Genomic DNA, 23954 nt, shown 5'->3' with positions numbered 1-23954 from the left:
GCTACTTTTAGAAAGTTGTACATCCAGCTGGTATTTGAGTTGAGGGTCCACTTCATAAAGAATTGATTCCTTGGTGTTTTCATTAAACCATGTTGACATACACGAGTCTTTCTTTAGTACTCTCAATATGCGTTTTGTGTCCACTGGTGATAAGGTATGAGTTGAATTTCTGCGTCTTTATGGGTCGATTCTGCCCATGAGTCAGCTAGTTCGTTGCCTGCTATACCAGCATGGTCCGGGGCCCACTCATATATCACAGCCCACCTAGCTCACGCGCGAAGAAGGCCATTACATACGTTGGGGCAGCTTGTGCGGTTTCGGGAATTCCGGTGTCCACTGGGCACGGAAATAAAATAAAATAAAAGAACAAAGAGAGAAGGAAACCAAGAAGCAGCGGCTTTCCAGACGCGGGAAAAGCAATGCGCTTCCAAGTGAGGAGGGTAATGGGTAATCCCCGTGATGGGGGGTATTCCACGTGATGGGGTAACGCATACTTCTGTAACGACTACTTTTATCTTCTGTTCTTTCAGCACTTCGTCATTGGCTCCCTGAAAGGCACATCCCGGCTTTCACCGGTATCGAGCATTGACAGCAATGAATGCTCAAGAAAGTATAATGGAAAATGAAATGACCTTTAAAAAATACAGCTCCGGATGCTTTCATGAAAGGCATACGAATGGATTCAAGCGAAATTCAAAAGTTCAACGATGCTACATTGCCGAAGACTGTTTTCCATGATCCTTTCGTGTTCAAAGCGCCACTTGTCTAAATAGCGCAAATATTGGGTGCAATTTCGGACCACAGTCGCTTCCGGCTCCTTCTCTGACTGTAAATATATAGAACACTTCGCACACCTTATCATCACTCGGCCAACCACTTTTTTTTCATCTGCTGGACAATGTTGAGGTGTAGGGCTCCCCGCAATACCTTAACGACGTGGCCAACGAAACTTTGCCCTTCGTTCTTCTCGAGCCTTCGCTGCTACTCGGGTGCTCACCAGGGACTGCACTGAGGCTAGGGATTTCTTCCTAGTCAGTTGCCATCACGATAGCTTATTCAGAGCTAATTCGAATTGCCGACTTTTCTGCATGTGATGTCTGCGGCTGCGAAGAGAACATAGACCAACTATAGTGCCACTGTTCTCGATTTTACATGCAATGACATCAATGGCCAATGCATTGCGTCGATTCGACGATTGTACACTGACCGTACAAAGACGTTACTGGAACACCGTCCCCGCCGATCATTGGCCTAGCAAGCAGTGAACGCACTTTTGTACTTTTTGAAAATGGCTGGCTTGTGCGAGCGCCTTTGACTGTGTGGGCTGGCCACGCACGTGCACACACTCGCCGCCGCACTCCTCTCTCTCTCTCTCTTTTCTATTCCCCTGTTCCCCAGCCGAAGCGTAGCATAGCCAACCAGACGCTTTTATGGTTAACATCCTCGTCTTCTCTCTTTTCCGTCTCTTTGTCCCCACAAATATAATAAAAAATAGTTGCCAGTAGCAGCTTTTTACAGCGAAACTGTATACGGCCAACCAATTCGCCCGTCCGTTCGTCTGCCTGTTGGTCGCCTGTACGCCGAAAATTCCTCCGGCGCAACCCTATGCGCATGCGAGAAAACAAAAGAAGAGGGAGAAAGAGAAGCGCTCTATTAGCCTACATCACCTAGATAGCACAAGGCCTGTTTACGCCGAGTCATGACGTCACGCTACCTGGCCTGAAATTTCCATCGACAAAGCTGGCGTGATGAAAGCGGTGACATCAAAATCACTGTTGCCTACTCGGGAGCATCCCCATTAGATTCTATGCCAGTCGGGCCAGGTAACATGACATCCTGGATCGCATTGAAAAGACCTAGTGCTATCTTGGTGGTGCTGGATTAGCTGCGCCAGTAGTGACGTCGTTGCTCTCCGTCGCAGCCCAGCGCGCGCGCAGCCTTTTCTTTTCGGCTCCGGAATGGGTAGCCCACGCGTCATACGTACTACTTAGGAGCAGGCAGCTTTCGATCAGCAACGCCGCAAGCAGAACTGAGAACGAGCTCGTCTACGCCGTGGCGATGCTGCAGCCCGGGCACAAGAACAGGCTCGTGCTGCCGAGCGCAAGCAGCAACTGCGAACCGAGGATCCGGTAACCTACCAAGCCATCGTTTAAGGAACCGTCGGGATCAACCCAGTGATAAACACCAGGGCCGCACGTTTCAGCTTCCCTGGTTAACCATCTTTACGGAGTGCTTGGGCGGTGACTTTTTTTTTCTTTTGGTGCACGCAGCGCCACCCCCTTGCTATAAACAAGGCTGACATCACGATAACTATGGATAAATTACAGCATTTTGAGCGAGTTGCGTGATGTTTTTAGTGAAAATTGGAAGCCACTGAAAATCACCCGAAGAGCAGAGTACGCTGTTCCCGAGTGTTATTCAGAAATCTTAACGTCTCCACCGTATTGTTGAAATCCTTCGTTAGAGCTAATCAGACGGGATGTCACTACGCTCAGTGTCAATGAGAGCTGGCAGGACGGCGAATGGCACAGCGGCAAAATTTATGCATAAAAACACAGCCTCTAGCTGTCTTTATTTGCTGAACTAGACTTTTCTGTCCCACCATTTGCCTAAGGAACAAAAGAAACTGTTACTGACGAGTCGGCCCCTGATTTATGTTTCTGGCCAATTGCTAAGGAAAAAAAAGAAGGAAAAAAGGAAAGCAAATCACTTGAAATGCCAGTACTATAGATCACCTACAGACATGAAGTTGAGTAATTGAACAATTTATCGTATTTTGAGGAGGCGCGGTAACAGCCGGCCGCGGCGCCATTTCAAGGAGCGAAGTAAGAAATAAATTATACGCGTATGTCATTACGTCAGCGTTTGCGGTTCTCAGCAGTCCTTGAAACGCAAGTGAGCGAAAATCCCTTTGTGTGGGACGACCATTTTATTCGGCACAACTTTTGCTGCCTATAGCCACAAGGAGGATTTTTATTTTCCATTTATTCTTAAAATAGCCATGCATGGAATATGATGTATGTATAAACTGGCTGCATCAACATTTATATTTTTAAGCTGCTTTCTTTCGCCAGAGTTGCTTCACGAAGTCCAACTTTGCAAATTAGCGAATAGGCGCGGAAAAATCAATTGTAGTCGCACTTTTCGCGCACAAAAACGCATAAAAGCGAGCTATAAATAACGTGTTTCTATACTCGACGTGACTCATTCCAACTTCCAAGATTTTCTTCTTTTTTTTTCAACCTACGACGGCGCAGCCTGTGAACCATCCCGGCCATCTTCGTTCATCGTTGGATTTTCTTGTTATGGTGATATTTTCTCCTCCTTTCTCTTCTTTACGGTGTTTTCTCTCTCCCTTCTTTAAAAGCTTGCATTTACCTCTATTTCTTAGACTGAAAATGTTTGTATTCCTGGTTTTACTTATTAGTTGAGTTTTGTGCTTTGCAGTAACATCATTACTTTGTGGTCTGTCCAACGCAAAAACGGAACAAACGGAAATTTTCCGGCGCAGATACTTAGGCTGTTAAGGTTAGTTATGTTGTTTGGCTCAAAAAGGAAATTTTCATGTTATCTTGCGCCAAATATTCTTATTTGCCTAATGAAAATATAACACGTGCATTTCGAAAGGGTGGGAAGGAAATTCTCGTTTACGGGGAGAAATCTATCACAATTTGGATTTGAATTGCTCAGTGCGCCATGCGCTCTTCCTATTCTTTTTTTTGGCACTATAAACTTCTTTGAAGAAGAAAGAACACACAAAAGAAGGAATCTTAAGGATTATTAATCTCTGTAACGTTCCACGTATGACATACCCTGCTATACGCACATTTTCATTGCTCAAAAATGCTGATTTACGTACGGAAATCTTAAAGCATAGCCTATAGCGTCATTTTTCACACGCTGGAGCGAGTTCTCGGTTGTGGATAGTTCAGTAAACCAAATGCTAGTTAATTAATTGCTTTGCTAAATAAAATTTCACTTAAATAACATTAAATGTTTTTTGGGCAAATGTACCCTTTAAGTCCATGGATAAAGGTATAACGTAGTTCATCCTTGACTTAAAACTGCGTTGGGGTATTACAGGGTTAAATACCCGAATTAAAACTGCGTTGGGTTATTACAGGGTTAAGTACCCGAATATAAGTTTCGTGTAACCACACAAGTGCAGGTCGGTCGGTCGGTCGGTCGGTCGGTCGGTCGGTCGGTCGGTCGGTCGGTCGGTCGGTCGGTCGGTCGTTCGTTCGTTCGTTCGTTCGTTCGTTCGTTCGTCCGTTCGTCCGTCCGTCCGTCCGTCCGTTATCGCGAAAGAGCGCGCACCAGTTTCAGTTAAAAAAAAAACGTGAGCAATTAGGTCGCCACGCAATGAGAAATGAAGTACCCGTAAACTTTTTTTCTCGCGTGCCGTCATATACAAAGTACCAGCGACAACTCATTTCTTGAGTAGCTATAGCTTCATGGCTCAAATTTATGGTAACTCCGTCAGTTACCCTTTTATGTAGACTATGCTTAAGCGTGGCGTTTACCGATTCCTACCCCTTCTGCAACATCTATAGGAATTAGCGGCACCACGGCATGTGACGACTGCGGTGAAGAGTGAACCATCAGCCATATTCGGTGCCAGTGTCCGGAGTATTGTGCGCGGAGAAGCTCACTTACTGCCGTTGTCAACAGGTTCGATGACCGGCCCCTGTCGGGAGAGATGATCCTCTAACCTACTCATGACTCCATATGTAATGAGAAGACTGTTAAAGCATTGTTGTGGTTCTCACAATCTACAGGAATCAGTGAACGCCTTTTTGTTTGTTTTTATTTCTCTCTATCACTTCTCCTCGATTCTTTCCAACCCCCTTTTTCACCAACCAAAGTGCAGGCTAGCAAACCGGTGATTTGCTTCTGGTTAACCACACACTCTCTATGGTTCCATATATCTCTCTCATACTCGGCCAGTCTTGTATCCTATTCGAGCACTTGATTTTACATGCGCCTTTGTGCAGATCTACTCGGTATTTTCTTGCCACGGGCCTTTTATCAGGTTGGCCGTTTCTTAACGAAAGAAGGGCGGTGCTTGCGCCCGAACTAAAGGATATGTTTTTCATTTAAGTGTTACATCGAACACGCGGCCGCGTTTCATCGAACGCGGCGCTAGAGTCTGCCGCGACTGTGATTAAGGGACTTGACTTGAGTGTTTGTTCTGCGCATGTGCGATGTAAGGTGAGAGTTTTCTTAATTGATGCGACGCGGCCTGTACGCCAGATGGAATAAAGACGTTCCACAAGTACGTCTCGGCGTTTGTCGCTGCGTATGGGATACTGGAAGATGCACTGAAGATGGCTACGTCGGGTGCTGCACTTGGCAAGCTGCCGGAGTTCGACCCGGACACCGGGGCCTTCGAAGTCTACCTCGAGCGACTCGAGTGCTTTATCGCGGCCAACGACATTGCAGAAGAAAATAAACTGCTCGTCTTCTCGACTACAATTAGCGAAAAGGCTTACGGAACGCTCAGAAGCCTGCTTCTTCCAAAGACGCCCACCAAGGCGATTTATGAGGACGCCGTTAGTGCACTGCAAAAGCACTACACTCCCAAGAGTTCCGTGGTGACGGTAAGGTAACGCTTCTACTGACGAAAACCAGAGAAGCATGAAAGCGTGACGGACGTTATCGTGGGTCGCAAGAAATTGGCAGCAACGTGCGCGTTTGGGGGGGGGGGGGGGGGGTTTCTGGAGGAAGCTCTGCTGGACTGACTAATTGCCGGCCTTCAAACAGATTCTATATGCTGCCGACTGTTGCCACGCTTGACTCTGAACTGACCTGGGAACGCGCCTGCACTATCGCTGTGGCTATAGAATCCGTGTCGAAAGACACTCAGCAAATGGTCTCGTCGAGAAGCAAAGTTCTCTCTGCGGGCGTCTCCGACCTTCACTGGCAAACACAGGCAACAGGACGGCGTCAACAAGCAAGTGTTGGCAAGAACGCCAGCAGCAATGCATTCGCGAAGAATGAAAAAACAGCATTGCATGGGACTCAAGCTCCGTGTCATTGATGTGCGGGACACCATGCGCCAGCAAGTTTCCCATTCTTTAACAGTGCCTGTTACAAATGTCTAAAAAAAAAGGGCACTTGGCTAAAATGTGTAAAACCAAAGTAGTTAAGCAGCTGGACTATGCTGTCGCGGGAAATTAGTTACACTGTGTCACACCGACAAAAGTTCGGGCACGGCTGCTGTTACAGTTATATCAGAACTAGATGGAATAAAGCCGTTTCACAAGTACGTCTCGGCGTTTGTCGCAACATTAAGTCGTTAAACTTTCAGAGAACGAAAAGAGAAGGATGTGCGTCCTATGCGATGAATGTTATAATTATTATATATACTGTTCAAGGAGTCTACAAGTAAATTGGTGCCATGTTAGAAAATTAAATATTTATAAACCGAATGCATTCGGTTCCGTCAGCTCTTGCTTTGTTCGCGAATGACAAGCATCGTCGGCTTGCATACAGCTGGAAACTGCACCCACCTTGAACGTTTAGTAGACGAGGTATATCCTTTTTGCACAACTAATCTCATCACTCTATGCCCATATTTGAAGGTGAACGGCGGCCCTTCACGGGAAGGTAATGCACGGATGAACCGCACATGACTTGAAGCAAAAACGCGTCGCCCTAGATCTATAAGTAATAGTATTGGCACTTGGTTGAGCCTTGAGTGACAAAGCTTTGTCTCAGCCTCTCTTTTCTCTGAGCTTAGAGGAGCTATTCATGCTTCATACGATATTCATACGAGATCCTGTGCCGACTTGGCTTGTGCCGGAGTTATCGCATGCTGTTCCGTTCGGTAGCTGGAGCATTTGCAGCAACACTCATTCGTTATTTACTGAACGCCAGTGGGGCACCTGTGAGCGCGCACTCGTTAGCCGCGCGAGTCATTATAGGCGTCACTTCCTGGCTCTTTAATTTCCAGGCATGCGCCCTCCTTCGCGCCGCTGGTCTTCCAAATCACTACGCCTCAAGGGATCCTGTTCCTTTTTGCCTTGCCCCTAGTGACCTGCCGCGCACGGCTGGCTTCCTCGGGCACGGACGACAACGGCGCAATAGCTTTTGGAAACCGAATCAATCCATGTCATCGCTGCTCTCAACTGTCCGCGTACGCGCTGCGCGCACACACATGTTTGTGCTCGGCATATTTCTGTGGACTCTTACCGCGTGCAGAGAGGCTGGCGCGGAAGCCCCAGGGGCAAATAATGACGTTCGCACCCGCCCTCCTCCTGCACCCAGTGCTTCGCCGCCTAGCACAAATGCCCCGCGGCGAGGCGCGACGGCACGGGCTGCCGCCGAGATCTTCCGCATGCACGGCCCTTTTGACGGCCACCGCCACGCTAACTTGATTTTTCTCGTGCGGCTTCAATTTGTGGGCGTCACTCGCCGGTGAGGAAGCCGCAGACACAGTGTGCTTCTGTGAACCGGGTAGCAGCAGCCGCTGCTTGCATGGAATGCGAAGCTCTACGTCGCGTATCTCACCCGGCTGCGGAGTTTGACGCAACTGCAGTGCATGCAAGCGCATTTCCGATGAATGGAGTTTTGCGGCAGTGACTATGAGTGGCCGAAACGTTTCGTTTCTCCTTCATTTTTCTTGTTGTATGGTTTATTCGGCTGCCTTTCCTTTCTATTAATTTATTTTTATGCGTGTGTGCAACGGCGTTTACCTCACTACACCGGTCATTTCGTGTGGTGAACAAGCGGGTCAAGCTTTCCACGTGCTTCGTTACATGTACCCCACCGCCACAGATCTCTCACTAAGCGCGATTAGCCAATGCTTTTTTTTCTTCTTTTTATAAAAAGCTCTTTTTAAGCATTGAAGCACAAGAAGTAACTGGGATAAATATCTATTTCTTCCCACACTTTAGGAAATAATATCTGGAAACTGCTGTCATCCTGGAGATCCATTTGCAAACTCCGTCTTGCAAACTCACCGGCTACAATTCATCAAGTGCAATATTTGCCGTAAAGTAGATGATTAAGCAGGCAATTGAATTTTTCGTAATTATTTGTACATGTGTTTCGATTTCTCGTGCTATTTATATCCGCATATAATAATCCAGCTCAAGGACAAGAAGTATGTTATTTGCCACACGCGATATTCAGGAAGAATTCCGGAAAACTTAGAAATTATCACCTAGTATATATGCCTGCCAAACGCGCTTGTGAGCGTTGTTTACGCCAGCATGAAGAGAAGATGGTGGATAGTTGCTGCTTTTATTATTTAACTGCAAAAGATACTTCGATAAGCATTAGTGGATGATGTGCAGTAGCTTTATTGTTTATTTACTGTGTCGACGATTTATGGCTCTGGCCCTGTCAAGAGGCCAACGTCTCCTATTATATCGATGACAGTATATAGGAGAAACGCACCCTGACAACCAGGAAATATGGATTAAAAACCGGAGGATGGCTAATGAATATGTTTCGCGACCCATTTAATGACGCCATGGAGCGTGAGACAGATGTTTTGGTTGGGATTTTACGAAGAACCATCTCCGTAGCTTGGTTTCCAGTGCTTTGAAACGTCCGCCCATTGGGAAGCTCAGCAATTACGAACGCCCATCAGAGATGAAAGTTCCAACGGGAAGCACCCTTCAGGTACCGAGACCAGACGGATCGATCTGGCGCAACTGCGGACGCCTTTAATGGATGACATTAAGCGCCCTTCATTCTTGCTCTAAAAAGCCACGATGGTGGTGAGGACGTAGGATACAAAATTCGCGAAAGCGCTAAAGTGAAGGCACACGTGAGTCAAGCACGTTTGGGATCAGCTAGCCATTCGGCAGGAAGCACAAAGAGAGCCAGGAAGTCCGGAAATCCGGCAGCAATACTTTATATTACCGCGTACGTTTCGTTTTTGTTCGTTTGCTCGAACATGGATTCCACTAGATCAGCAAAGCTCTTAGAACATTTGTTTAGATTTTTGCAACCTTTTATTTTTGTTGTTGTTGTTTACTGTAGTTATCGACATTGCGCGTACACATGATTGTACCCTAGACCTAATGGATTGACTGCTTCAAAAGCTTTTTGGCGCTGCCTTTCTGGCTGGAATCTTCACGTTATTAAAAAATAGTTCATTTGGGAAAAGTTTCCGTACGCAGTGCGAACGTCTTTTAAGCTGACTGATGGTTTTAATAGGCGCGAGATCGAATTTTTACTTATTGTTGCTTGGGAAACATTGTCGAGTGAAGTGATGTGTCCTCTATTTGAAGTCAACAAAAGTGTAGAAGCACTTAAGTGGTTACACATCTGGTTACACATCTGGCAAGTGGTGCACATTGGCATAATGCCCCGTACGGTGGTGTTCTGAACGCGCATGTGGGCACCCGCTCGAAACCGCCAGCGAGGGTGGCAGCAGGTGCACTTCACACGTACACAGTTCGGATATAATGTGCTTTGACGTCTCGATTTGGGTTTGAAGCGTAATGCTGCATCTCACTATTCTTCTGCGTGGATGGGGGACGCTGCGATAAGTTTTGGCTTTCAACTCATCTCAACATGAGGGTGTTTCATCCAACAACTGCGGGTCGTATATAGCACTTCCTGGCGATCCGATTTCCGTATTTTATCATTAACAGAAGACCACCCGTTATTCTCAGTGGCATATATTAAAAAAGGGTATCTATTGCAGCGGGCTTCGGAGTCTTCCTCAAAAAAATATCAGGTGCCGCGAAGCTTCTTACTGGCCTCTTTTGACTTGGGCATTTTTTGCAAACCTAGTCGTTACTTCTCCTCATGTATCATTGTTCGTTGCTGTTCTTGGAGAACTCCGAAGGCTATGTTCATTTTTCAGCTGACTTTTGATATCTTCGGTGAGCCGACATCGCGTACGCTTCAGAACAAGCTTCTCAAATCTCTGTAGCCGTATGTTGCTTTTGACTGACCCTCTGCGTAACACTTCGTCCAGGATTCTCCATGCATTCTTGAGGGCTGCTTTGATGAAAGGCGCAAATGTCACGTCACACTGGAGGCCCATCACCGGCCCAAATTGCAGTTGGTAGCGGTTGACGATTAGGCGATTCGGTGAAGTCTTGCTGACGAGAAAACATCATCTGCATCTTCGTTTCTGTTGTCGGTTGTGCCAAAAGATTGCGTTCCTTGCTTGACACAAAAGTAAGAAACAGTGTCAACTAGACGGATGCTACCTGCCGTATATTGTTCCTTTTTGTTTTATTTCGTAGGCAAAACACGTCCCGCTTCACGTACCATTTGCTGTTGGCCCCCACCGCGAAGGCTGTGCCATCATAACGCATGTCGCTGTCATAAGTGGCGGAGTTCTCAGCGTCAGAAAATGAGGACGCGATGTTACCCAAAGTTTTTAAGATTATGGGTCCCTATGTCCACTGTCTAAGGTCAATATTCATAGCACTGGCGCATATAGTGGTTTTTGCAGTAAACCACTTATAACATCGTGAATTAGTTTCATTAATTAACGTCTGAATGAATTGCTTAAGTTCATGGGTTGTAATACCTGAATATAAGCCGATCATGAGACTAGCATCAACATGTGCCTCAACATTTGTCAAAAGATCAAGGGTTTTATAAATATCTCCAGCGCTTCCATAGGAAGAACAGAGTAACTAGAGGACAAAGTCCTCTTTGTCTAGTTCCTATTCTATACTTTCTGTAAAAGAAGCTCTGGAAATAACAATGCCGGGTTTTAAAGCTATCCCAACTTTTTTCATTAACTTCGCATCGGCGTCATATATATACTTATTCTTACACAGTACGTAAGGAATGGCTTTGTCGGAAATTAACTACACTGCTAGCACATATTGTCATAATTTTTGGTATAATAGCTCGAAACTGGTGCTATATCACAAATAAGTTCTGCAAAATTCCCCTAGAGGAAGGTTTTCGAAAGGAATAAATGTGGCATCCACATATGTAGCACGAAGCCATAAGGGAGCCCACAGGGGTTTCTCGAAAACCCGAGTTCTTTTTTTTTGTAGCTTCGTGCTACACACGCGTGTTTGCCAATTTTTCCTTTCATGGTGCTACTTATATAGTTCTAATAAATATATTCAGTTTATGTGCTATCAGCACTGGTCGGCTTCAACCTACGATTGAAACATCGACCCAAAAGTTAATCTAGGAAAAGTAAAGCTTGCCGAATTATTGAACGCATTAAAGTATTGCATAAATTTTCATGTCCACCCTCGGCAATGATAATTGGTGTGCAAATATTGTCATTTTGTCACGAATCTACCGTTCCCGTTAATATTAGCTGTTCTTTACTGAGTGAAAATGCACTTCTCTGGGAATAGATATTTGCCCGCAGAGGGTGTGCGGTGTCACCTTCACATACTCATAAAAAAAATTATGTGCCAAACGGCTCGAAAATTTCATGGTGCATGATATTTCTGCAACCCAGTGAATCAGTGTGAATATTTTATTTTTATTTTTAAAGCGAAGGCGTTATATGTCCCATGAAACAAAATCCGGCGTGACTCGTCGCCAGGCGCAGTGTAGCGCGCGGTAATAATGCCAAACCTCTCATGTGACTCTTGCGTTACAGTGGTACGGCTGCTGCGAAAGGGTCACTGTTCTGTGTCACCATATAGGACCGAGCCAACAGCGGGGCGTTTTGATAAGGCTGCTTTGTAGTGTAACCTTGCCACTTGGTGTTGCCACACCTAGAAGTGGCCCAAGTCACAAAAATGCCTGTTTGATCTTACAGAGCGCCATGACAGGTGCGTATTGAGATGTTTCCCTTCGTAAAGGGGCGTAGAGTATGTCCACACGGTATTGGGTGAAGTGCGAAATGGCAAGATTGACACAGCGTTCTCGACAAGAAAGTAGCGAGCGCAGCGTTTTCTAGAAAGGCAACGCAAGCAAGAAAGATGACGGTTATCGTTGTGTGGCAAATATACACCCCAAAAGGTGTACATTTGTTTAAGAGTGTAGGGGAAATTGTAGAACTGCCTTCGAATCGCTGAATATAACCCTACTCTAAAAACAGTTGCACCCATTGAGGTGTATATTTGCCACACAACAATAATCGTCATTTGTCTTGCTTGCGTTTCCTTTCTTGAAAACGCTGCAATCGCTAGTTTCCTGCCAAGAATGATCTGTCAAGCAGGTAACGCGCATGCCGTTCGTGACATGGAAGCAACGGGCTCGCAGCGTTAAAGAAAGGAAATGTGGGCAATACAGATGACGATTATCGTTGTGTGGCAAGATACGATCCAAAGGGTGTAATTTTGCTAAATAGTACACGGAGAGCGACAACTTCTGACGCTGTCGATTTTGTTACGTTAGAGATATCAACTTCTTGCAGGTCGATGTCGACGAACTGACCCCCGCGCACCAGTGGAGTTTGTCAGAGGTGAAGAGCCATCAGTGCACATGTGAATTCGATAGGAGTACGCATCATGTCATAGACGAAGAGCGGCTTGCCTCAAGCCAAATATGGCCGAGCTTGACTTTTTTCTTTAATATTGGAATGGATAGGCGCACTTGAGGTTGCCGGAGACACCATGCAGCGGGCGGTGGTCTCGCTGCAGGCGTGAAACCAGTTGGAAGATATCAGCGGTAGGGGGCTACAATTCTGGAAAATGTTACCTCGAGTCCACTTGACTAAACAGAATCAAGGCGTTGAGACTGCGACCGGGAAAGATGCCGAAGATGTGTTCTAAGCGCGTCAATGGCGGCATAGTACGTATACTGATGGGATGATCTAGTGATGACACGTGTTGCAGCGGCTCGAGGCACACCACGGAAGGCCAAGACAGGTTCTAAGCGCCTGGGCGTCCGTGCTCTCAAGCACTTCGCGATTTGACTTCCTAGTGCTTAGCAGAAGCGAGGTGCTGTTTCCTGCCAGATAGAAAATTTCTCGAAACACCAGCGAGGCAACAAGCATAGAGAGGGGAAAATAAACGCAAAGCTTGGGAAGTACAGAAGCGTCGAGGCCCCCTCGACTCGCCTGAATTTGCAAGAGCACATTGAGGCGAACAGTTCAATGGGAAAATGCGAAATAAAACAGACTCCTTATACAGTTGTGAATGGCTGGGTTTAAATATAAAGGGAAAAAAAAGAACCATTGCCATTTGGACGCATTGTAATTTGAATATCTCGTAGCTTTTCCTTCCCCTGAAGTCTCGCTACTTGAATATATCCCCTTTCTTCCTGTAAAGCTTTGGGTGTAGGGAATATTTAATATTTACTTCAACGTATTCTAACTTTTTAGCTATCTAACTTTCTGCATTTACTTTTCCGCCAGACTTCTTGTTCGCGCTCGGGCCCACATTTACCGCAATTGGCTCCCACTGGCAAGGCAGCAGGCTTATAAAAGTATCGGAGAAAATGCTTTATTGAAAACTGAAAATACGAAGAGAAAGACTTCTCGCTCTTTCGTTCCACTAATACAAAATGGGTCACTGCTGTTTTTGATGGCAAGATCGAAGAGAGAACCGTATCAGTACTTGTCTTGCAAGAAACCACATCATCGATAAGAAATGTACATAGGTTTCGGGTTCTCGCAGTTGTTACTCCAATACAGGCTCCGCCATAAAATAATTCAGCACTTTTTTATGAATTAATTTTCTTCCGGTGCCTAAGCAAACATTTTGCAGCACACATTGTGTTTACTCGCGCTCTTGTGAACGGTCTCCGGAGCAGCTAAGCCAAACAGTGTCTGCAAATTAAGTTGCCTCTCTTTTCATTACCGCTCTGCTCTACCTATACGGCAGCTTGCGGCGTTTTATTTGATGCTTGTTTGTTTTCGTGTGTTCACGTTTATGCTGGAACTTGTGCCACAAATTTTGAAGCCACTGTGCACTCGGCTGAAGCTACATGGGCAGTAATTGATCCTGAGCCACCTTTGACTCCCAAAAGCTGTTCCGTCAGAACTTTTTTTTTATATGCCAGAAGTATTTAGCATAGCATGGTTCGCGATATGTCGCAGTTTTATGCTGCCCTTGGGAGCCAGATGCCAGCGCGCCACCCCTCAGGGGATACATTTTTCATGAAACAAAAGTTACAATCAAAGCACTACTTCCTGTTACCCGAAGCTACGTGTGGTGGCACTGAAAAACAACCAACTTCTCAGGTGTAGCCGTGGTTATGCGACGGTTTCTCGTGCACGAGCCCGTGCGCGGCGTTATGGTGATTTTTTATGCACTAAATAAAATTTAAAAAACATGACGGTTCCCGAAAATTTAAATTTGGCGCACGACCTTTCACTACGTCCGTTTGGACTTTCTGACTACGTGAGGTATCTCTTCTCAGTGAAAGAAACACATTTATGTATTTTGTAAATCTCTCGTAGAGGTGTGATGTCAGTGATATGAGCATACTCAGGACTAAATTGCAAGATTCATAGAAAAGGTTTGCTTTGATTTCAAGTACAGGGCGTTTACTCCAGGTATTGTTATTTTTTTTAGATCGTACAGACTTTTTAAATATTGCCTGTGTGTGATAGCATAATTTCACCCATTGAGCTCGGTTATACTCACGGAGGCGAACATTGCACGAGAAATCGAAATGCATGGTCGACTAATTATCATAAGTTCACTAATTAAATTATTTATTGACTACCTTACCGAACATATTCAAATGTACGAATTGTAGCCGGAGAGCTCAGAATTCGTACCCTCTTCGAAGGAATTTTTTGGATGACACTAAATTAGAGATATTTCCAGAAGTTGGGGGGGGGGGGGAAGCGACGAAAAGCATTGGCGTTCCAGTTACAATTTTTCTTCAATGCATAAAATAAGTTTTTTTTAAAGGAAGTTGTACAACAGTGCATTTGCACCGCAAGAGTGATGGCGCATATGTCGCATCCCGTGCCATCATCAGTAATTCAGCTCAAGGACTGCAAACATGCTATCTGCCTTAGGCGATTTTTCAAAGGATTCTGTATAGTGCAAAAAAAAAGAAATGTCCCGTATGTCGCGGAATATAGGTGGGACAAAATTGTTTATTATTATTATTGTTGTTTAGAGCAACGCGTTCCCAGGGAACTGTCGGTTGCGTATCGTTCATGTTGTCGAATGCCTCCCCTTTGTCTTTGACCGTTCATACGAAAGCATAAAATTTCGCTTTGTCTAGCGGAAGCTAATGTTTTAACAGCCACAACAAATGCTGACATGTTTTCTTGAAAAAAAAACAAGCATGCCATGGAGGATATTTGAAGCGCACTTCAACACGAGCCTCGATATTTTTACCGCTCATGAGGACATCATTAAAACATTTCTAACTTCCCATCGAGAGGGGCGTCCGAAATCATCTGATGCGCAATCATAAAGCGCCGCTTAATGACTCACAGAAAGGCCGTTTCCCTTGGGAGAACTATACCGCTCTGTTTAATTGCTTTGTCTGTCTGGAGAGACCGTTGTTAATGCCTTTTCTTTCTTTCTTCCTTCTTTTTTTATTTTCAGTCGTACGTTTGTGAGAGCTTCGGACCACACCGGAGCGACACCTTATCGACACCTTGGCGAGCGACACCTTATCCGGCATCCGTACGTCGTGGCTTCAGGTGCAGCAAGCTTTGAAGGAAGCCCGTAGCTGTGCTCCGCGGGCAGTCGGCAAAAGTAAGTGGCGTGCAGCGGCGGCGCACCGGCACTGCAGCTATGAGCATGCCTGGAGGAACGGCGCGTGTTGGACGCCGCCTTGGCCTTCAGGGTTGCTCTTCTGCCGCGGCAGTACGCACCCCTTAAACAGGGCTTCCGGAGTTCTGCTAATCTGCGAGCTAAAAACTAAAAATAAGAAATAAAAGGTCACGAGCCATTCCACTCTGTGAAGGTGGATGACCAGCGAAGTTGTATAGCGAACGACAAAGAGGCGACACAGAATTTTGAACAAAGGTACGAACACATTTATTGTCTTGATGGGCGGTCATCATGACGAAAGGCACGCGCACGCATTTCTTTTTATACATTCACGTTCATTCGCGTTATACATTCGACATACACATTCCTTATATACACTCGTCTTTTCAATTCGCGATATACTGAGGCAAAGGATTTGAGAGCGAACTCACCGCACCACACTGGCAGTGGGCCAGTGCAGTCATCACCTTCGCAGAGGGAGGAGCAGTATGGGAACGCTGGCATGACGAGCGCCATCGGAGCCACCAGCTGTAGGAGAAGACGACGGCGACAAACGCACGGGCAGTGGCACGAGCCATTGCTGATGATGATAGTTTTTGCTCGCACACATGAAAATTTCACGGAACCCTAGCCATAAACAGCTTCGCTGTGAAACATTGTATCCCAGTACCACGCAATCGGATTTCTGTGTGATTTATTCTTTGTGTTTATTCGTATGGCAGTTTTAAACAAAGTGAACAAGGTAGGCTATATACCATCTAAGTAAGGAATGGAGGAGAATTAATTAGAGGAAAAGCAAAGAGGTTGACCTGAGCTTGTTAGCTCTGTTCTGCTACTCAGCACAAGGGAAAAAGGGAAGGGGACATAAAAGTGTGATGAAAGATGATGATGAGGACGGGAAGCAGGCATGCGTATATACGATAAAAACTTATCACAGTGCTTTCCTTAAGGTCTCGGGTCTCGTCATGTGCTCGGCAAATAGTTCAAAACCGCTCTTGTAGCAGTCGTTACTGCTCTGTGGTCACACAGAGTGCCAACATATTGTTACAGTGAAGTGAAGGAAGAAGTTGAATTGCACTAGAGAAAGACGATGTCTGGCAGTTGCCTGAACGCCATATCCATCATTTGTAAATATACATTATTTTACACTCGTGGGCCTGCTTTCTTCCCGCAACATTTTGGTGGAGGTGCGGGGTGTTGATCCCCGTACCTCTCGCAATTAAAGCGAAGCTTTCTTTGCCTCTTCCCCCCACTTTCCGGGCGCTGTGATGGTCTTGCCGCATGTGCCGCTGGGTTTCTTGCAACGCCACCAGATGCGCGGAGGCACTCGCCTCTGCGCTTACCGGTCTGCGCCGCCGCGGGCCGGGATGCGTAATTGGTGCGCATGGCAGGTGCTATGCTTGCTTTCCTATGCGACAGAAATGGAGGTGCTGGGCTGTGGAGGTCGCGTGCTGGGCTGTGATAGTGTAAACATTACAATCGTCCATAACCTGAAGAGAGTGCTTGAAGCTGGTGCCTCAACAGCGTACTGGTCATGAATCCAGAAGAAGCACGTAAACGCGCACCAGGAACAATGGCTCCCAAGCGTGCACTCAGCATCGAGGAAACCCAGGCCCGAAAGAAGCATCGCCCAGTCTTCGCTACGCAGCGAAACGTGGTGCAGACTGCAAATGCAAGGCGAATGTATATGTACAATGTATACATACAATTTTATAATTAATAATTGAATTACGTACAACCCCCCAATTTATTAAAGTTTAACACTTCTGCCACGATGCGACTTGCTACGTGAGCCGATGATAATGCTCAAATCTCAGAAATTATGGCCGGGACCCGGGGGCGTTCCTGGCCGATATGTGGGACAAGTACGTGGGTCCGCAACTCAAGACACCGTTATCGGTGGCTTACCGCGGACGGCCGAACGCGCACTTAGACGCAGACTTTACGTTCACTGAGGTGTGGGCCGCCGCCTTCAAGCTGCGGACAAACTCGGCGCCGGGTCCGCACAGGGTGACCAACAAGATCCTGCGCAACCTGGACGAGGCCGCAGTAGAGCAGCTTACTAAGTACATGAAAGAATGCTGGAAGACGGGCGCCATCCCGGAAGAGTGGAAGACGTCCACGATCGTCTTGATACCCAAACCAGGCAAACCGTTATATGTGGACAAGCTCAGGCAGATTTCGCTCGCATCATGCGTCGGCAAACTGATGGAGCACGTGGTCCTGGACCGTCTCAGTGAGCACTTATAGGATGGGGACGAATTCCCCCGCCCCATGTTTGATTTCAGGGCACACCTGTCCACCCGAGACGTACTCCTTCAGTTAAAGACGCAGGTGATGCAACCCGAAAGTCCGGCGGACGCTCGCCGATTCCGGTGCCTCCTGGGCCTCGACCTGAAGAAGGCCTTCGGCAATGTCGCCCACGCAGTGGTGCTCGAGGTCCTGACCCAACTGGGAGTCGGAAACCGAGCATACCAATACGTCGGGAACTTTCTCGCTAACCGGAAATGCCGGATCAAAGTCGGCGAACATGAAACTGACGTTATAGAGCTGGGAAGCCAGGGCACGCTGCAGGGATCAGTCATCTCCCCTTTTCTCTTTAACGCGGCGATACGCGGCCTCCTGGGCCTGTTGTTCTCTATCCCCGGGGCTTCACCACAACCTCTACGCTGATGATGTGACATTGTGGGCGGCGGTGGATTATCCACGAACGCTTCAAGAGATCACGCAACGCGGCATCGACGTCGTACAAGCTTAAGCAGAGTCAAGGGGCCTGACATGCTCACCGGAAACATCCGAATGCCTCCTGATCAAGCCCGGCAGAAGTAGCTGTCCCGGGGAAATAAAATGGGGGAGGCGCTTCCTCGAACTTAGGGTCGGAGGACGTACCATCCCGGATCGCCCTAGTATCAAGATACTGGGGCTAGACTTTCAGAACACGCTGCGCTGCGGGCTCATGTTACAGAAACTCCAGAGGGCGACAAACTACAGACTACAGCTCATTCATCATCATCATCAGCCCTGTTACGCCCACTGCAGGGCAAAGGACTATCCCACACTTCTCCAATTACCCCGGTCATGTACTAATTGTGGCCATGTTGTCCCTGCACCTAACTTTCTGCCGCCCCCTGCTACGCTTCCCTTCCCTTGGAAAATAGTCCGTAACCATTAATGACCATCGGTTATCTTCCCTCCTCATTGCATGTTCTGCCCATGCCCATTTCTTTTTCTTGATTTCAACTAAGATGTCATTAACTCGCGTTTGTTCCCTCACCAATCTGCTCTTTTCTTGTCCCTTAACGTTACACCCATCATTCTTTCCACAGCTCGTTGCGTCGACCACAATTTAAGTAGAACACTTTTCGTAAGCCTCCAGGTTTCCGCCCAGTACGTGAGGACTGGTAAGACACAGCTGTTATACACTTTTCTCTTGAGGGATAATGGCAACCTGCTGTTCATGATCTGAGAATGCCTGCCACGCGCACCCCAGCCCATTGTTATTCTTCTCATTATTTCAGTCTCATGATCCGGATCCGCGGTCACTACCTTTCCTAAGTAGATATATTCCCTTACCACTTCCAGTGCCTCCCTACCTATCGTAAACTGCTCTTCTCTTCTCAAGGTAGCTCGGAGTTCGGTTGCGGATGGCTTTGCTAGACTTATTGCGGAAATGTGTGCTCGAAGACTTCGCTAATAGAATCCTGCTGCCTTGCTTTCCGGCCGAGATTTCTCTTATCTCGTTATTGCGACTGCTTTGAACGATGCGCGAGAACGTCCGTAAGATGTGCACCTAAAGCGATGCTGAGACAGAGGTATATATAATGCTGTGTCGGATCTCCTTCCTTCTTTTTACAGCGAAGCTCTCTATGGCTAGGATCCGGGATTTTATGCCATTTGCACGGAAAAACTCTCCCCTAAAGACTCTCCCTTAAAACGTGAGAGTGAAAGAGCCAACAACAAAAGCAAACGCATATCACCCCTCGCGTTGGAGCTCGGTTTAACGGCCACCTGTGTCTAAAACAGCGCGCCGTTGCAGCTGTGTCTGTGTGAATGTATGACGTAGTATGCGGCTGCTAAGGCGACCAAGGGAAATTTGTGCTACCATTTCGCTCCACCGTTGCTATGGGAAGGCCACGCGCGATCCGTATGGCGGAAGAGCAGCATATCTAGGAGCGACAGCGAGAGCAGTGGTAGGAGGGAGACCGTCGACATCTTGCCAACGCGGCGGCCCGCGATGTGGCGCGTAAGTAACGAACAAGAGACAACGACGCGTATCGCGGCACTGAGAACGCCGCAAAGGGACGTCGATGCTACGAGGGCATGCAAGGTTCCAAGGAGACTGTCTCGATCGCAACTTGGGATCAAGCTGCCGAGTACGTGGTCGCCTATGGTTCGATGACCACTTGTCGGAAATCAGCGGCATACGGTCGGAAGAGCGACGGCAGAAGGCGGTGGATGTGCTGACGCGGTGCGTTCCCGGTGAGAACGTTGGAGAGTTTCGAGTCTGCGGCACATGTAAGGAGGCGCTGATAAAGAGTAACTTGCCTCGGTTCAGCACAACGCGTGTACAGAGGCTCTGCTGAAGGGTGCGGTTCCAAGTTTCTGGACGACGAACGGTTACGTTTACCCGCATCTGCCGGCGCATCTTCCGAAGCTGAACGCCGATCGGGCCAGCTTCGCTGGTCATCCACCTTCGCAGAGTGGAATGGCTTATGAATATTATTTTTCGACTCCCTTGCGAAAGGGCACTTATTGACTCGTAAAGGCTCAACCACTGGCACGCGTCGGCAAACGAACGCTTCGCTTCGCGTCGGTCGGAGAAAGAGGGCACGCAACCACTGGGCACAAGCTCTGACGTGCGCCGAAGCTTGCTCTTCGGCTGCGGCGCACTGTTGCTGGACTATTTTGTCTTCATCCGTCAAAGTCCGGCATAAAACAGCCTGCTGTAAACTAAGCTTCAAACAATAAGTTAGTGATATGTATGCTCTTTCAGGTATAAAAAACACGTTTGATGAATAAATGTACGCCTGCCACAACAGATATTCTTTTTTTTATCTTTGAAGTAACAATAGTGCACAATATATCGACATCAGCGCTCGCGCTCGCGCATCGTCTGTCTACAACATCGCTTTGTAAACACCTCCACGAACATGCCATATCGTATCAAAATCTGTTGTACCATTTCATTTTTTGGTAGCTCATTGAACAGTCAACTATGTAAGATTTAGGCGTGCAAAGTATCATTAAAAAGTATGTGTTAGAAATATTGTCACGTAGTAGTGACGTTGAAAATTATGTAGACTCAATCACAACGACAGCGGCGAGCAAAGTCAGCGATCGTCGAAAATTTCATCTGCGGATCAAGCGCGTAGGCTTTCATATATCAGTCGTCGAGAGTTCCAGCGTATTCGCTGGTGCCCGCACGCCTTCCAGAAACTACTACACTATTCGTGTCGCGTATGCAATCAGATTATACAAGGTTTGTCGACAACAGACAACCGACAGAACCATCGATACCATTCGGGAAACTTTCGATACGTGCAGGCGCATCCTGCGCCGAGCGATAACGTTTAACATTTGTTAGCCGGTGAAATACGGTCATCGGATTCAGATAAAGTATCCGTGTCAATATAATTATGCTTGTTGGTGTATGAAAGAAACGTGAAAAAGTGGGCTCTGAGCAAGTCATCAAAAAAAAAAATTGAAACACCTGTAGCCCTTACAAAAAAAGAAAACATCTAGAAGAGCTAAAATTTACATAATTCGTAGCTTGTCTCCTCCCGATTCTTGATTCTGTCAAATCTTGCCCATGCAGGACCTCATTTATTATTCTAGGTTGTTTTGATTCATCAACACCGCATCGGGAGGCCTTCACATTGTTCACATTTAGTGTATTGGTAGAAACAATTTTCACAGTGTAAAGGCCATGTGCTATTGTTGGTTGTTTCAACATGCCAAGTTTGTCCTTCTGGACATTAATGAAATGACATACCGTCAGATAATACGAGCTTGAGTATAGGAGGGTTTCAATAGGTGTCTTGCGTTGCCCTTTGCCAAGTCGTACTACTTAAGCGCTTATTCGAATGTATGGGGGAAGCTCATTAACATTATATATATATATATATATATATATATATATATTGACAGGTTAGTTTTCACAATTTCTACATTTCGTCACCACAAAAAAAAAACAGTTCACTGTTTTCAGCCTGCTATGATGTTTTGACCGAGAAAGACATTCAATTTGTTGTGTGAGGGACGCAATAATTGCTGTGGCATATTATTTGATTGGACAACACTGGACACAGTAGCCAACCATTATTAAATCTCAGAAGAAATGCATAATGCATAATGCACAATGCATAATGCAAATGCATAATGCAAATGCACAATGCATAAGATCAGGCGCATTGCATTTTATTGCATTTCTTTAATTCATGCCTTTCTTTTTAATTGCACAAAATCTACTGCGCTGAAATAATTTACTACAACAATTTTATACTACGGTAATTATCAATCAAATGTTTATTATAGCGCCCAGGAACAGCTAGAGAGCCCTTAAATAGATGCACTTAAATAGCAATATGTGAGACAAACTGTACAGAAAACATGAATGTGGTACACAAAAAAAAATGCGAGATAGAGAAACAAATAGGGAAAAAAGGAAACGAGGAAGAGTAAAAGGGAGTTAATCATACATGATTATTTACAGATATACAAAACGCAGGAAATTAACTCTGAGGTATGCCAATACGGGAACAGTTCTTATTATGTGTTTTGGAGTCAAGTCATATATAGCAGTCTTGCAACAAGGCCAGGCAAAGAATGTGGAATGCTTCCAGGTATACTGTTGCGGCATGAACAAATGCATATGATCAAGAAGCTTCGGGGAATGTATAATGTCACTGACCACCTTATACAGGAAAAAAAGGTCTGATTAATTAAGTATTGAATCTAGAGGGGCGAGTTGAGGTATATCTGAGAAGGCTCAACTGTTGTCGCCAGAATGGGAAAAGTGGTGCTTCAAGATAGATATCAATTTATCCTGGACGCACTCAATGAGGTCAGAATTCGATTTGCACGTTGCGCCCCCTCCTATAGAGGCGTACTGTAGTGATGGACTACACACAGAAGAATACAGTTTCGGAAACACAATAGGTGAGTGGAATTCATGCAATATAGGGCATGCAATTCCAAGAGCGGGAAGGGCATGTTGTGTATTTATCTGTGTGAAGAGAAACTTAGCATTTTGTTGAAGTACACACGAAGATCTTTCATTTCATCGAGCCTGGGCAGTGGAGCATCCCGCAGGGTGTTTGAAAATTGCACATGTTTTGTTTTCCACATATAACTTAAAGTCATAGTATTGTAAGCATTTGAGAGTACATCATTCTTTCTGCACCAGTTTGAGTGAAAAAAAAATGTCGGAATGGCGCGAATTGTCGAGCTGAGCCTTGGTGATGTAGTTGTTCTTTATTAGCGCGACAAAATTGTTGAGCTGTGGCGCGCTCCCATCGAATTTCGCGTTTAACGTGGCGATCTTGTTTTCGAAGGTTCCGAATGTTTTTCCGATTGCTGATTGGACGATTTTTTCCATTGTGGCGTGAAAAGTTCTTCATAAAGGCTTCTTGAAATTTCAGGCACTTCGTATCTACTATGGCTTCGACGTCGGCCTTGGTCAGCGTCGTTCCCGACTGTCTGTTAATGTTATCGAGCTCCTGGCATTTTTGATGCAGCTTGTCTGTGAGTTCTTGCCTTCCTTGCATTTTTGCAGGAGTCTGTCGGTGAGCTCTTGCTGTTTCTGTTGACTGCGGAGTAGCCTGTCTATGAGGTTTTGCTGGCTTTGAGATTGACTGTGCTGATGTTGTTGTTTGATCTGCTGGTTCTGCTGTTTGTTTTCGAGGACCTGCATGGCTGCGCCTTCGGCCGACGAGTTCACGCTGCTCGTACCACCCGAGTCCCTCGAGCCGCTTACCACGTCGGTGTAGCTCGCGCGCTTCACGGAGCGGGAACGGGAGTGCGAGGCATTTCGCAGTATTGGCTTAGAGCTGCTGCGCCTGGGGGAGCTGCCCGCACTGATATTGCTCGAGCCGGTGGCCGAGGGGGCCAGCTCCGGGAACATATTTTGGTGCACGTAAAGAACCTCTGCTGGCCCAAATTTTCCCGGAGTCCCCCACTTCGGAGTGCCTCATAATGAAATCGGGGATTTGGCACGCAAAGCCGCATATATATTTTAATTGCTAAACCGCTGCACCACGACAGTCAGCATACTGCCACGCATGCTTCTTTTCGCAAAACTGTGGTTTCGCTACAACCACCGCCCCGGGGCCACTTTCCTTATTAAACATCTTGAAAAGATTAGAAATATCG

At 46.4% G+C, this 23954-nt stretch overlaps 1 protein-coding gene across 8 annotated transcripts in view; it reads left to right on the top strand.

Annotated features, from left to right (window-relative positions):
• LOC139049454 (tachykinin-like peptides receptor 99D) overlaps window positions 1-23954 on the top strand; it is an 880050-nt gene that overhangs the window by 460452 nt on the left and 395644 nt on the right. For 7 of the 8 annotated variants that reach the window (XM_070524895.1, XM_070524903.1, XM_070524896.1 and 4 more), the window contains one exon: window positions 15414-15566. The gene's annotated coding sequence lies outside the window, so the exon portion shown is untranslated. Of the gene's footprint in view, window positions 1-15413; window positions 15567-23240; window positions 23328-23954 lie in introns of those variants that run through there. The other variant, XM_070524915.1, reaches the window with a different exon arrangement.

Source organism: Dermacentor albipictus, chromosome 1 (assembly GCF_038994185.2).
Source record: "Dermacentor albipictus isolate Rhodes 1998 colony chromosome 1, USDA_Dalb.pri_finalv2, whole genome shotgun sequence".
NCBI lineage: Eukaryota > Metazoa > Arthropoda > Arachnida > Ixodida > Ixodidae > Dermacentor > Dermacentor albipictus.
This window is presented reverse-complemented; position numbering and strand designations above follow the sequence as displayed.